This window comes from Crocodylus porosus, unplaced genomic scaffold (assembly GCF_001723895.1).
Source record: "Crocodylus porosus isolate Cpor-Errol unplaced genomic scaffold, CroPor_comp1, whole genome shotgun sequence".
Classification (NCBI taxonomy): Eukaryota; Metazoa; Chordata; order Crocodylia; family Crocodylidae; genus Crocodylus; species Crocodylus porosus.
Window position 1 is genome coordinate 1771004 of NW_017728947.1, and position 9534 is coordinate 1780537.

Sequence of the window (9534 nt, forward strand, 5' to 3'; positions counted from 1 at the left end):
GGGTGTCCCTCACAGAGGAGGGACCTTGGCTAGTTCCTCCAGACTGTTATTTTTCTAGGCTGTCCCTACCCGATCCTCTCCCTCTTCCCAGCTCCAAGGATAAGGGCAGTCCCAGCTCTTTGCCCAAAGCCCCTTTCTGGAGCAGGGCCCAGGTCATCCCCACAGGCAGGCTGAGCACCCAGGGGCTGGAGCTGGACACAGCAGGGGTGTGAGGGACGTGCCCAAGTCTCCCTGTTCCCTGCATCCCCAGATCCAGACCTGCTTTCTCCCATCACCTCCCTCAGGACAGAGCCCCTCTGCCCTGCTCCTCCCAATCTCTGCATGACCCCCTGGCAGGGCTGGGGACCCTTTTCCCATCTGCTCTTCCTGTGCCAAGGGGACAAGGCTTTGGATGTTTACAGCAAAGAGGTCTCTGTTGAGCTGGAATAGTTTGAAAGCTGGGAGGAAGTGCTAGGAGAGTCACGAATAAACAGCTCCTCCCTGCACCCATCCCAGAGCTGGCTGCATTTTAGTGCTGGGATGAGGGATTCCTGTATAACTGGCCCCTCAGTGTGTGCCTCCCCAGAGCTGGCTGCATCTCAGTTTCAGGCGAGGGTTCCCTGTATAATCAGTTCCCCATGTGCCCCACCCCAGAGCTGGCCGCATCTTAGTACTAGGCAGGGGATCCTTCTATAACCAGCCCTCCAGTGTGCCCCTTCCAAGCTGGCTGCATTTTAGTACTGGCTGAGAGGCTCTTATATAAACCAGTCCCAGGGTTTCTCTTTGGTCTTCCCTAGGAAAGACCTGGAGGAGGTGGGGAAGGAAAGGAGCTGATGGGGCCAGCTGGCAACTGCCTTCTGGGTGGGGGGGAAGGGAGGAAGCAGGGGAATGTCGGGGCTGTGGGGAAGGAATTGGCTGCGATCAAGAGAAGGAGAAGATGCTAGGACTTTGGGCTGTGTGAGCCGGGCCTTTGGGGGTGGGGATGAGGCAGGGGCCTTTTCCCTTGAGGAAGTCCCAGCCCTGATCTGGCCCTAGGACCAGGGATAAGGGGAATGGGTCTGTGGTCTGCTCCATCCCCACTGAGCACATTTGTTCTTGCTGCTCCCATTGCAGGTAAAAGCAAAGAGGCTGAGATCAAGAGGATCAACAAGGAACTGGCCAACATCCGCTCCAAGTTCAAGGGTGAGTGTAGGTCCTGTCTAGAGGGGCTGTGGCTGGGTGGTTCAATGTGCTTGTGAGGGGGGTTGGTCTTCAACCACAAACACATGGAAGGCTGTCAGATGGGGAGGGATGAACTCAGCCTTCCTTCCCATCCAGTCCCCTTGGATCATTCCCTGTCCTGCTTCCCCCACACAGAAGACACCCCCCACCCCCAGTCTTCCTGTTCCCTGCATCCCTAGATCCAGACCTGCTTCCTGTATCTGAATCCATCCCCCAGGACAGAATTCACACCTGATCTCCCCCTGCTTCCCCACCCCGTCCCCATCTCCAACAGTTCTGGTGACCCCCTCCTCTCCCTTCTCCTCTCTTCTCTCTTGCCAGGGGACAAGGCCCTGGATGGCTACAGCAAAAAGAAATATGTCTGCAAGCTGCTTTTCATCTTCCTGCTTGGGCATGACATTGACTTTGGGCACATGGAGGCTGTCAACCTGCTCAGCTCAAACAAGTACACCGAGAAGCAGATTGTGAGTGGGGGGCTGGGTACTGTGTGGTGGGTTGGGGGAAGCATGGGAGAGCTGGGCATTGAGGGCTGTGGGGCAGGATGGAGGAGTTGGGTACTGGGCACCATGGGGAGGGATTGGGGAGCTGGACTCTGGACACTGGAGTGGGGTGTGAAAGGGCTGGGCATTGTGTGGTGGGATGAGGGAGCTGGTCACTGGATGCTGTGGGGTGAAATGGGCAGGCTGGGCACTGCGGGGCAGGATGGAGATGGGTGCTAGGCAGTGTTGCGGGACTGGGTCCTGAAGTATGGGTAGGGGGCAGGGCATTGAGGAGGTTGGGTTGGTGGGGCTGGGTACTGAGCACCTTGGACAGAACAGGTGTCTGGCCTGAGGGCTGGGCACAGAGTGGGGCTGCAGGAGGGGAGCCTGCATTTAGGGCAGCCTCCTGCTGCAGCCCCTGTGGGGAAAGGGCAGTGGGGTGTATAGCAGGAGTGGGATGGGAAGGTGGGGGCAGCAGGAGGAATAGGGTTGAAGTAGAACTGGGGACCCAGAAGGGAAGCAGAGATGTGGCTGGAGCTGGGTCATGATGCCGTGGTTGGAGATGGGCTTTGGAGCTGATGTCTCGGTAGGGTTGGGGAGTGCCACTGGGCTCTGGCTTCCATGGGGCAGGGGCTGAGCCCAGCCTGCCCCTCCCTTTCCCATCCCCCTTGTTAAGCCACTCCTGGCCCCTCCCCAGGGATACCTGTTCATCTCCGTGCTGGTGAACTCCAACAGTGAGCTGATCCGGCTCATTAACAATGCTATCAAGAATGACCTGGCAAGCCGCAACCCCACCTTCATGTGCCTGGCACTGCACTGCATTGCCAACGTAGGCAGCCGCGAGATGGCAGAGGCCTTCGCCTCTGAGATCCCCCGCATCTTGGTGGCTGGGTAAGCAGAGCTCCAGGTGGCTGGGACAGGAGAGGAGGTGGGGGAGTAGGGAGGCCCCACGCCTGCTCTGCTAACTAGGCCTATCTGCCCCCTCACTCAGCGACACTATGGACAGTGTGAAGCAGAGTGCTGCCCTCTGCCTCCTGCGCCTCTACAAGACCTCACCTGACCTGGTGCCGATGGGCGAATGGACCTCCCGCGTGGTGCACCTGCTGAACGACCAACACATGGTATGTCCCCTCCCCTCAGCCCTCTGAATGACCAGCATATGGTACATCCTATCCCTGCACCTCCATTAATGATTAGCACATGTTATATCCCACCCCATCCCCCCATTAATGACTACATGGTACATCCTATCCCTGCTCCCCCATGAGTGACCTGCACATGGTACAAGTCCCTTTCCCCTCAACCTCCATGTATTCTAACCCACAATGCCTCAACTTTCTCCTCCTCCGATCCCATTTTGACTGGGAAATATGTATAATGCTCCTTAACGTAGAGAGAAACCCCACCCGCCCTTTCCTCCTTACTCTGTCCTGTCTGTACAACCTCTAGCCCTCAACGCATACTGCCCAGTCATTGGTAGGGTCCCATCAGCTTCATGGCTGACAGGACACTGCACTGGGAGCTGAAGGCACCCAGAGCCAGCAAAATGCAAGGGCTCCCACTAGCTCTGCAGTCCCAGTGGGGGCTCAGCTCTTTCTGTGGATGCTAACTCCCCATGCTGCATTGAGCCGAGCATTAGCCCAGCCCAAACGGCATTGGGAGAGAGACCTAAGTGGACATCATTTGCATCCCTGGGCACTGTTGGAAGAAGCCAGAGGTGGCAACAAAGGGAGTGAAAGTGGGAGCTTGGCAATGGGTTGCAGTTTAGGATGTGGTGGAGCCACTGCCGAGGTGGGAAGCAGCAGAGGGCCTGGGCTGTGGACAGGGAAAGTGTGGGCTGGGTAGGGCTGTGTGGGGCACTTCAAGTGGCAAGTGCCAGGTGGGAGACAAACAAACAATGGGGATCACACTGGAAATGCTGTATAGTACAGTTAATCAGGAGCAGCAATTCAATGAATGCAACTGGTTGCTGTTGGGCTCCTGTCCCAAGACACCTGACACTGGGTCCTGCAATACGGCCCATGACAGGCACCGATGCTTCCTCTGATGTCTGGGGCAGGTGGCTGGGAGTGGCCCCTTTGGTGCTGGGACTCTGGCTCAGAAGCTAACAGCTGTCTCTGCTCTCTTGGTGGGTGTGTCTACCGCTCTCAGGTGTCCTGGCCTGGGCTGCCTTCCATGCCTGGACTAAGCAGGACCAAGGGATCTGTCATGGGCTAAAAAAAATCCTTCTGTGGCCAGATCTAGCCTGCAGGATGATACTAAATTGTGCAGGGAAGTGAACACTCCAGAGGGTAGGGAGCCATTGCAGGCAGATATTAAAACAGGTTGGATAGGTGGGCAGAACGCGACAGGATGCAGTACAACAAATACAAATGCAGAGTGCTGCACCTAGGGTGCAAAAATATCCAGCACACCTGCTGGCTGGGGAATGACCCTCTCAGCAGCACAGAAACAGAGAGGGACATCAGAGTCATAGTGGACTTCAAAATGAACATGAATCGACAGTGTGATGAAATCATCAGCAAAGTGAACTGCACTTTGTCATGCATCAGCAGATGCATGACAAATAGAGCCAAGGAGGTGATACTTCCCTTCTGTGTGGCATTGGTCAGACCACTGTTGGAGTACTGTGTCTAGTTCTGGGTGCCGTACCTTATGAAGGATGTGGATAATCTCGAGAGGGTTCAGAGAAGAGCCACTCATATTGTTAAGGGTTTACAGGCCAAGCCCTATGGGGAGAGACTAAGGGACCTGGACCTCTTCAGCCTCTGCAAGAGAAGGCTGAGAGGTGATCTTGTGGCCACCTACAAGTTCATTAGGGGACACAGCAAGGAACCGAAGATGCTCTGTTCACCATGGCACCTGTTGGGGTAACAGGGAGCAATCATCACAAATTGACAGAAGCAGATTTAGGCTAGACTTCAGGAAAAGCTTCTTCCCAGTAAGGGTGGCCAAAACTTGGAATGGGCTTCCAAGGGAGGTGGCGTTCTCCCCTACCTTGGTGGTCTTTAAGAGAAGGCTGGATAGGCATCTGGCTGGGGTCATCTGCCCAGGGCAGGGAGTCAGACTTGATAATCTGTTGAGGTCCCTTCCGACCCTAGCATCTATGAAGCTGTTGCTTACTGTTTGGGTTCTGTGGGCCACAGCTATTTAGCTGGGAATCCCAGCCACTCGCTCCCCACCCATCCATGATCTCATCCCAGCTAAGCGTGGAGCAGAGCCACGATCTGCTGTCCACACACCCCTGCTAGGGTCTACAGCTAAGTGGTGGCAGCCCATGGAACCCAAACAGTAAGTGGCGACTGAGATCTACGTGGCCAGGCTGACGGGATCAGCCCCTTAGGGAGTTTCTGTGAGCTGTTGTTGGGCAGGAGAGGGGAGGGGTCATCTGGCTCGTGACAGCTGAGCAAAGCTCCATATGTGGCCTGTGGGCCTGAAGAATTTCCCATTCCTAGTGTAGATCCTGCTTCCCTTTTATGAATGAGCCCCACCTAGCCTATCCCACTCCCTCCCTTCACAGCTAGTACAAATGTAAAATTTTTTAAAGAAAATATTAAAATCATAGTAATTGCGTGGCTTGGCAGTTAGAAGGCAATACAGGACCTTGCTCATAGTAGCTATGTAGGGACATAGTGGATGTATGTTAGCGCAGTCTGAGTCATATCATTAGTCATGCGAGCTGTGTTAGCTTAGGGTAGAATGCACCCGTCTTCTTCCCTTCAGAGACCAGCATGTGGTATAGTCTACTCCTTTCCTTTCCCACCCCCCAATAACAAGCACATGGTAGGTCCTGGGGTGCCTGACACTTCTTTGGATGGTATGTTCTACCTGTATGACCCCGAAGTCCAGACATGGCATGTTCCACTAGCCCTCTCCTCTGGACCATGGCATGTCTCATGTCCTGCACATGGCCCATTGTTCAGCTCCTCTCTCCCCCCGCATACTGAGCACATGGTTCATCCCACCATTCCCCACTCACTTCCTATTTGCCCCCACCTGTCTAGTACACAGTCAGTTCCATTGCCCCTTTACCCCCAGGTGGCACTTGGTACATTTGCATTGCTTGCCACCCCCCTGATGACCAGAAGTTTATCATCCTGCCCTGCCCTCCCTGCATATCTGACAATTCACCCCTTCTCCTGCAGGGGGTGGTCACAGCTGCTGTCAGCCTCATTACCTGCCTTTGCAAGAAGAACCCTGATGATTTCAAGACCTGCGTCTCCCTGGCTGTGTCCAGGCTGAGCCGGGTGAGAGGGGCTGGACACCTGGGTTCAGTCCCAGCTCTGGGAGGGGAGTAGAGGTGTAGTAGATGAAGGATGGATTATAAGCCAAAATACTTAGGTTCTGGGGTTGGTGGGTTAGAGCAAAGGGTCTGGGAGCTTGGACACCTGGGTTCTATCCTAGTCCTTGGGGTGGCAGTGTCTAGTGCTGTGGTGATACGCCGTTCTGGAATGTGAACCAAAGTCCACCAAGTAGAGCTATAAGCCCTGCTTTGTGATGAGGGCCACTAAAGACATATTACTGAAAATTTGGCACAACTGAAACACAAAATGGGGACAGGAGTGAGGGTCATAGGTTTAAAATGAGTGCACCAAGGAGGGGACACTGAGCAGTGCACACTGGACAGTGCCTACTGGCCCTCAAGCAAGGCCAAGTGAAGCTCTGCCTAGAGACATAAACAGATGAGGGACAGAAAAACAGCTCTGCAGTCCCTGGCGGTTCCCTTGGTCAGAGCCTCCTTCCTGGTTAGGTATATTGCCAGCTTGGCTAGGGCCAGGAGGAGGTTGACCTGGGAGGTCTCGGGACTTTGTGAGGCCACAGGTAGGGAGTGTGTAAATGAAAAGGTATGGGGAGTCATGCATCTAGAACCTCAGTATGAGATTTTAGAGGAGGTGGTGCAGGGCCTGGAGTCTGGTGCACTACAGGTAGTTGTATGCCAGGGTCTCCCTCTGCTTGCAGAAGGGGCAGGTGTTGGGGGAGTCCATGAAGTGTGCCAGGTACACGCCTATGGTGATGGCTATGTGAAGGAACCAACAGCTGAGGTCCCTGGTGGCTCACAGGATCAGGAAGAAGTATAGGCTTGTCTGTCAGGAACCCTCATCCTTGCCAAGTGTGTCCCTGCCACTTGGTGTCCAGACAGGACATGAGGGCGGGATGGTGGAGGGTGCAGACCACAAGCATGTAGCTGGTGGCAGTGGGCTGTATGGAAGTGGAACAGCTTGGTATCCCCCAGCTTGCTGAGATGGTGTGGTGGGGAGTGCCATGGTGTAACACTTGGGTTCTGTCCTAGTCCTTGGGGTGGGAGTGTATAGCACAGGGATGTCACAAGTAGCATAGTTAGCTTCTGTTTATGGCATGTGGCAGGTTGTGGGGGGAAAGCAGGGAACACAGAGGCAGATAGGGTAGGGAGTAGAAAGCAGAGCAGCCACATGGGCAGGGAGCACAAGTATGGGGCTGTCTTGTAGCTCACCTGCCAAACTGGTTGCCCCCTTACTGCTGTAGGGGTGGGAGGATTGAGTGAGTTAGGCCTGGGAGCCAGGACTCTTTAGTTAGTCTCAGATTTGGGAGGTGTGGAGGTCAGCCTGGTGTGGGGATTGGCAGGCACAGGTACTCATTGCTGTCCCCACACAGATTGTTTCCTCAGCCTCCACGGACCTGCAAGATTACACCTACTATTTTGTGCCGGCCCCATGGCTCTCAGTGAAGCTCTTGCGCCTCCTGCAGTGCTACCCGCCACCAGGTAATGGAAGGCAGGGGCTGTTTCCCTTCCTGGGCTGGGGACCAGGAGCCAGGACACCTGGGTTTTTGCTCAGCTCTGGGAGGGGGTGGGGGTTTGGTGGGTTATATATAGCAGGCAGGAGGGGGTTGGAAGCAGGACTCCTGGCTTGTGCTGTGGCCTGTGCCCCTCGCCCTGGCTCTGTCACGCCTCATGCTCTGTGCCCCCAGAGGACGCGGCAGTGAAGGGGCGCCTGGTTGAGTGCCTGGAGACAGTCCTCAACAAGGCCCAGGAGCCACCGAAGTCCAAGAAGGTTCAGCATTCCAACGCCAAGAATGCCATCCTCTTTGAGGCCATCAGCCTCATCATCCACTATGACAGGTGAGGCCTGCTGATCCAGCCTGACTAGCCCTGCTGGTTCCCCTCATTCCCAACCCACAGCCCCCTGCCCACCTCCAGCCCTGCCAGTGCCCCTCACTCCTGACCTGCAGCCCCCTGCTCCCCTCCATGGGCTTTCTCCTTCAGCCCTGCACTTCCAAACAGCAACCTCCTACCAGCCCTAAGCTGTTCCCCAGCCCTGCTGGTGCTCCTCACTCCTGATCTGTAGCCCCCTGTCCAGTCCTACCAGTGCCCCTCACTCACAATCCACAGGCCCCTGCCCCCCAGTCCACTTGGTGCTTCCTTCTGGCCCTGCCAGTGCTCCACACTTCTCTGCAGCCTCCGATCTATCCAGCCCTGGGTTCTACCCTAACTCTCCTTGGTAGCATGGGTACAGAACCTCCTGGTGCCCCACAGCCCTTAGCTCCCCGCAGCACTGCTAGTGTCCCCTGGCTCCTGATCTGCAGCCTCTGCCCACCCAGTCCTGGGTTTCCCTGTGAGTTCTGATGGCATCCCTCACTCCCAACCTGTAGCCCCCTGCCCTCAAGCCCTACAGGTGCTCCTCACTCCCAGCTCATAGCCCTGTGCCCCCCACAGCCCTGCCAGCATCCCTCACTCCTGGCCTTCGGGCTACTAACCCTAATGTCTTCCTCCAGTGAACCCAATCTGCTGGTTCGGGCTTGTAACCAGCTGGGCCAGTTCCTCCAGCACCGAGAGACCAACCTACGGTACCTGGCTCTGGAGAGCATGTGCACCCTTGCCAGCTCCGAATTCTCCCATGAGGCCGTCAAGACCCACATTGAGACAGTTATCAATGCCCTCAAGGTGAGGGGGGTGGGGCCTCTGAGGGGGCAAGGCCTGTGACAGAAGGGTCCAGTGGGCAGGGGCATGCTCTGGATGGAAAAGCGGGGGAGCAGCCTAAGCAGGGAGGAGTATATCCTGCTGGAAGAGGCAGGGTCTGGATAGGGAGGAGTTTGGGTGGTTTTGGCCCTGTGCGTTCTGGGAGATGGCGGAGTTTGTAGAAGGAGGATGTGACCAAAAAAGAGGAGTTTGATGGGAGGGAGTGGTGAAGAAAGAAAAGGGCTTGATGTTAGGGCAGGGGGAGGAGCTTGGATGAGTGGGTATAGCTTAGAAAGGGAAGTGGCTGGGAAGGAGCCTGTTGGATGTGTGTGCGTGGGCAGATGTAGGATTTTGAAAAGGGGAGTGCAGATTATGTGACACATCATCACATATAACACAATACACATTTTTCTGCAGTTAAAGAGAAACTAGAAGCTTCACTAATAGGCCGTGGGGTTATCATTATAACACTGGGTTTAAGATGAAAGTAAAAGCAAATACAAGTGTTAGGATGTTCACTGATTGGCTAGATTATATTAAAGCTTAAAAAAAAATGACAAACTAGGCAAAAAGTCAAAACAATCTAAAGAGATTGAGTCACGAGTCTTGTAGTCATTAGAGTTAAATGTAGTCTTCTTATTCAGAATCATAAAACCAAATCTAGCCTTCTTCAGCACCTTGACAGTGCCTCCAATGCTTCACTGTCAGCCCACTTCCACAACAGAGTTAATATGACAACACCTGAGTTAAGGCTTTTAGCTAGGGCTAAAAACAGTCTTCAGGGCTGTGAAACAGAAAAGAGACGTTACCAAAAATGGGGGACAGACAGCAGAACTGAAGGGGAAAGGATAGTTTGAACAGGGCACAAGAAGATGATTTCAGACTGAACATAAGGAAGAATTTCTTTACTGTCCAAGCCCC

At 54.7% G+C, this 9534-nt stretch overlaps 2 protein-coding genes across 8 annotated transcripts in view; both read left to right on the forward strand.

The window, feature by feature from the left end:
- LOC109320799 (AP-2 complex subunit alpha-2) overlaps positions 1–9534 on the forward strand; it is a 621923-nt gene that overhangs the window by 69459 nt on the left and 542930 nt on the right. The gene's annotated exons all lie outside the window — the stretch shown is intronic.
- LOC109320798 (carnitine O-palmitoyltransferase 1, liver isoform-like) overlaps positions 1–9534 on the forward strand; it is a 48625-nt gene that overhangs the window by 26453 nt on the left and 12638 nt on the right. The gene's annotated exons all lie outside the window — the stretch shown is intronic.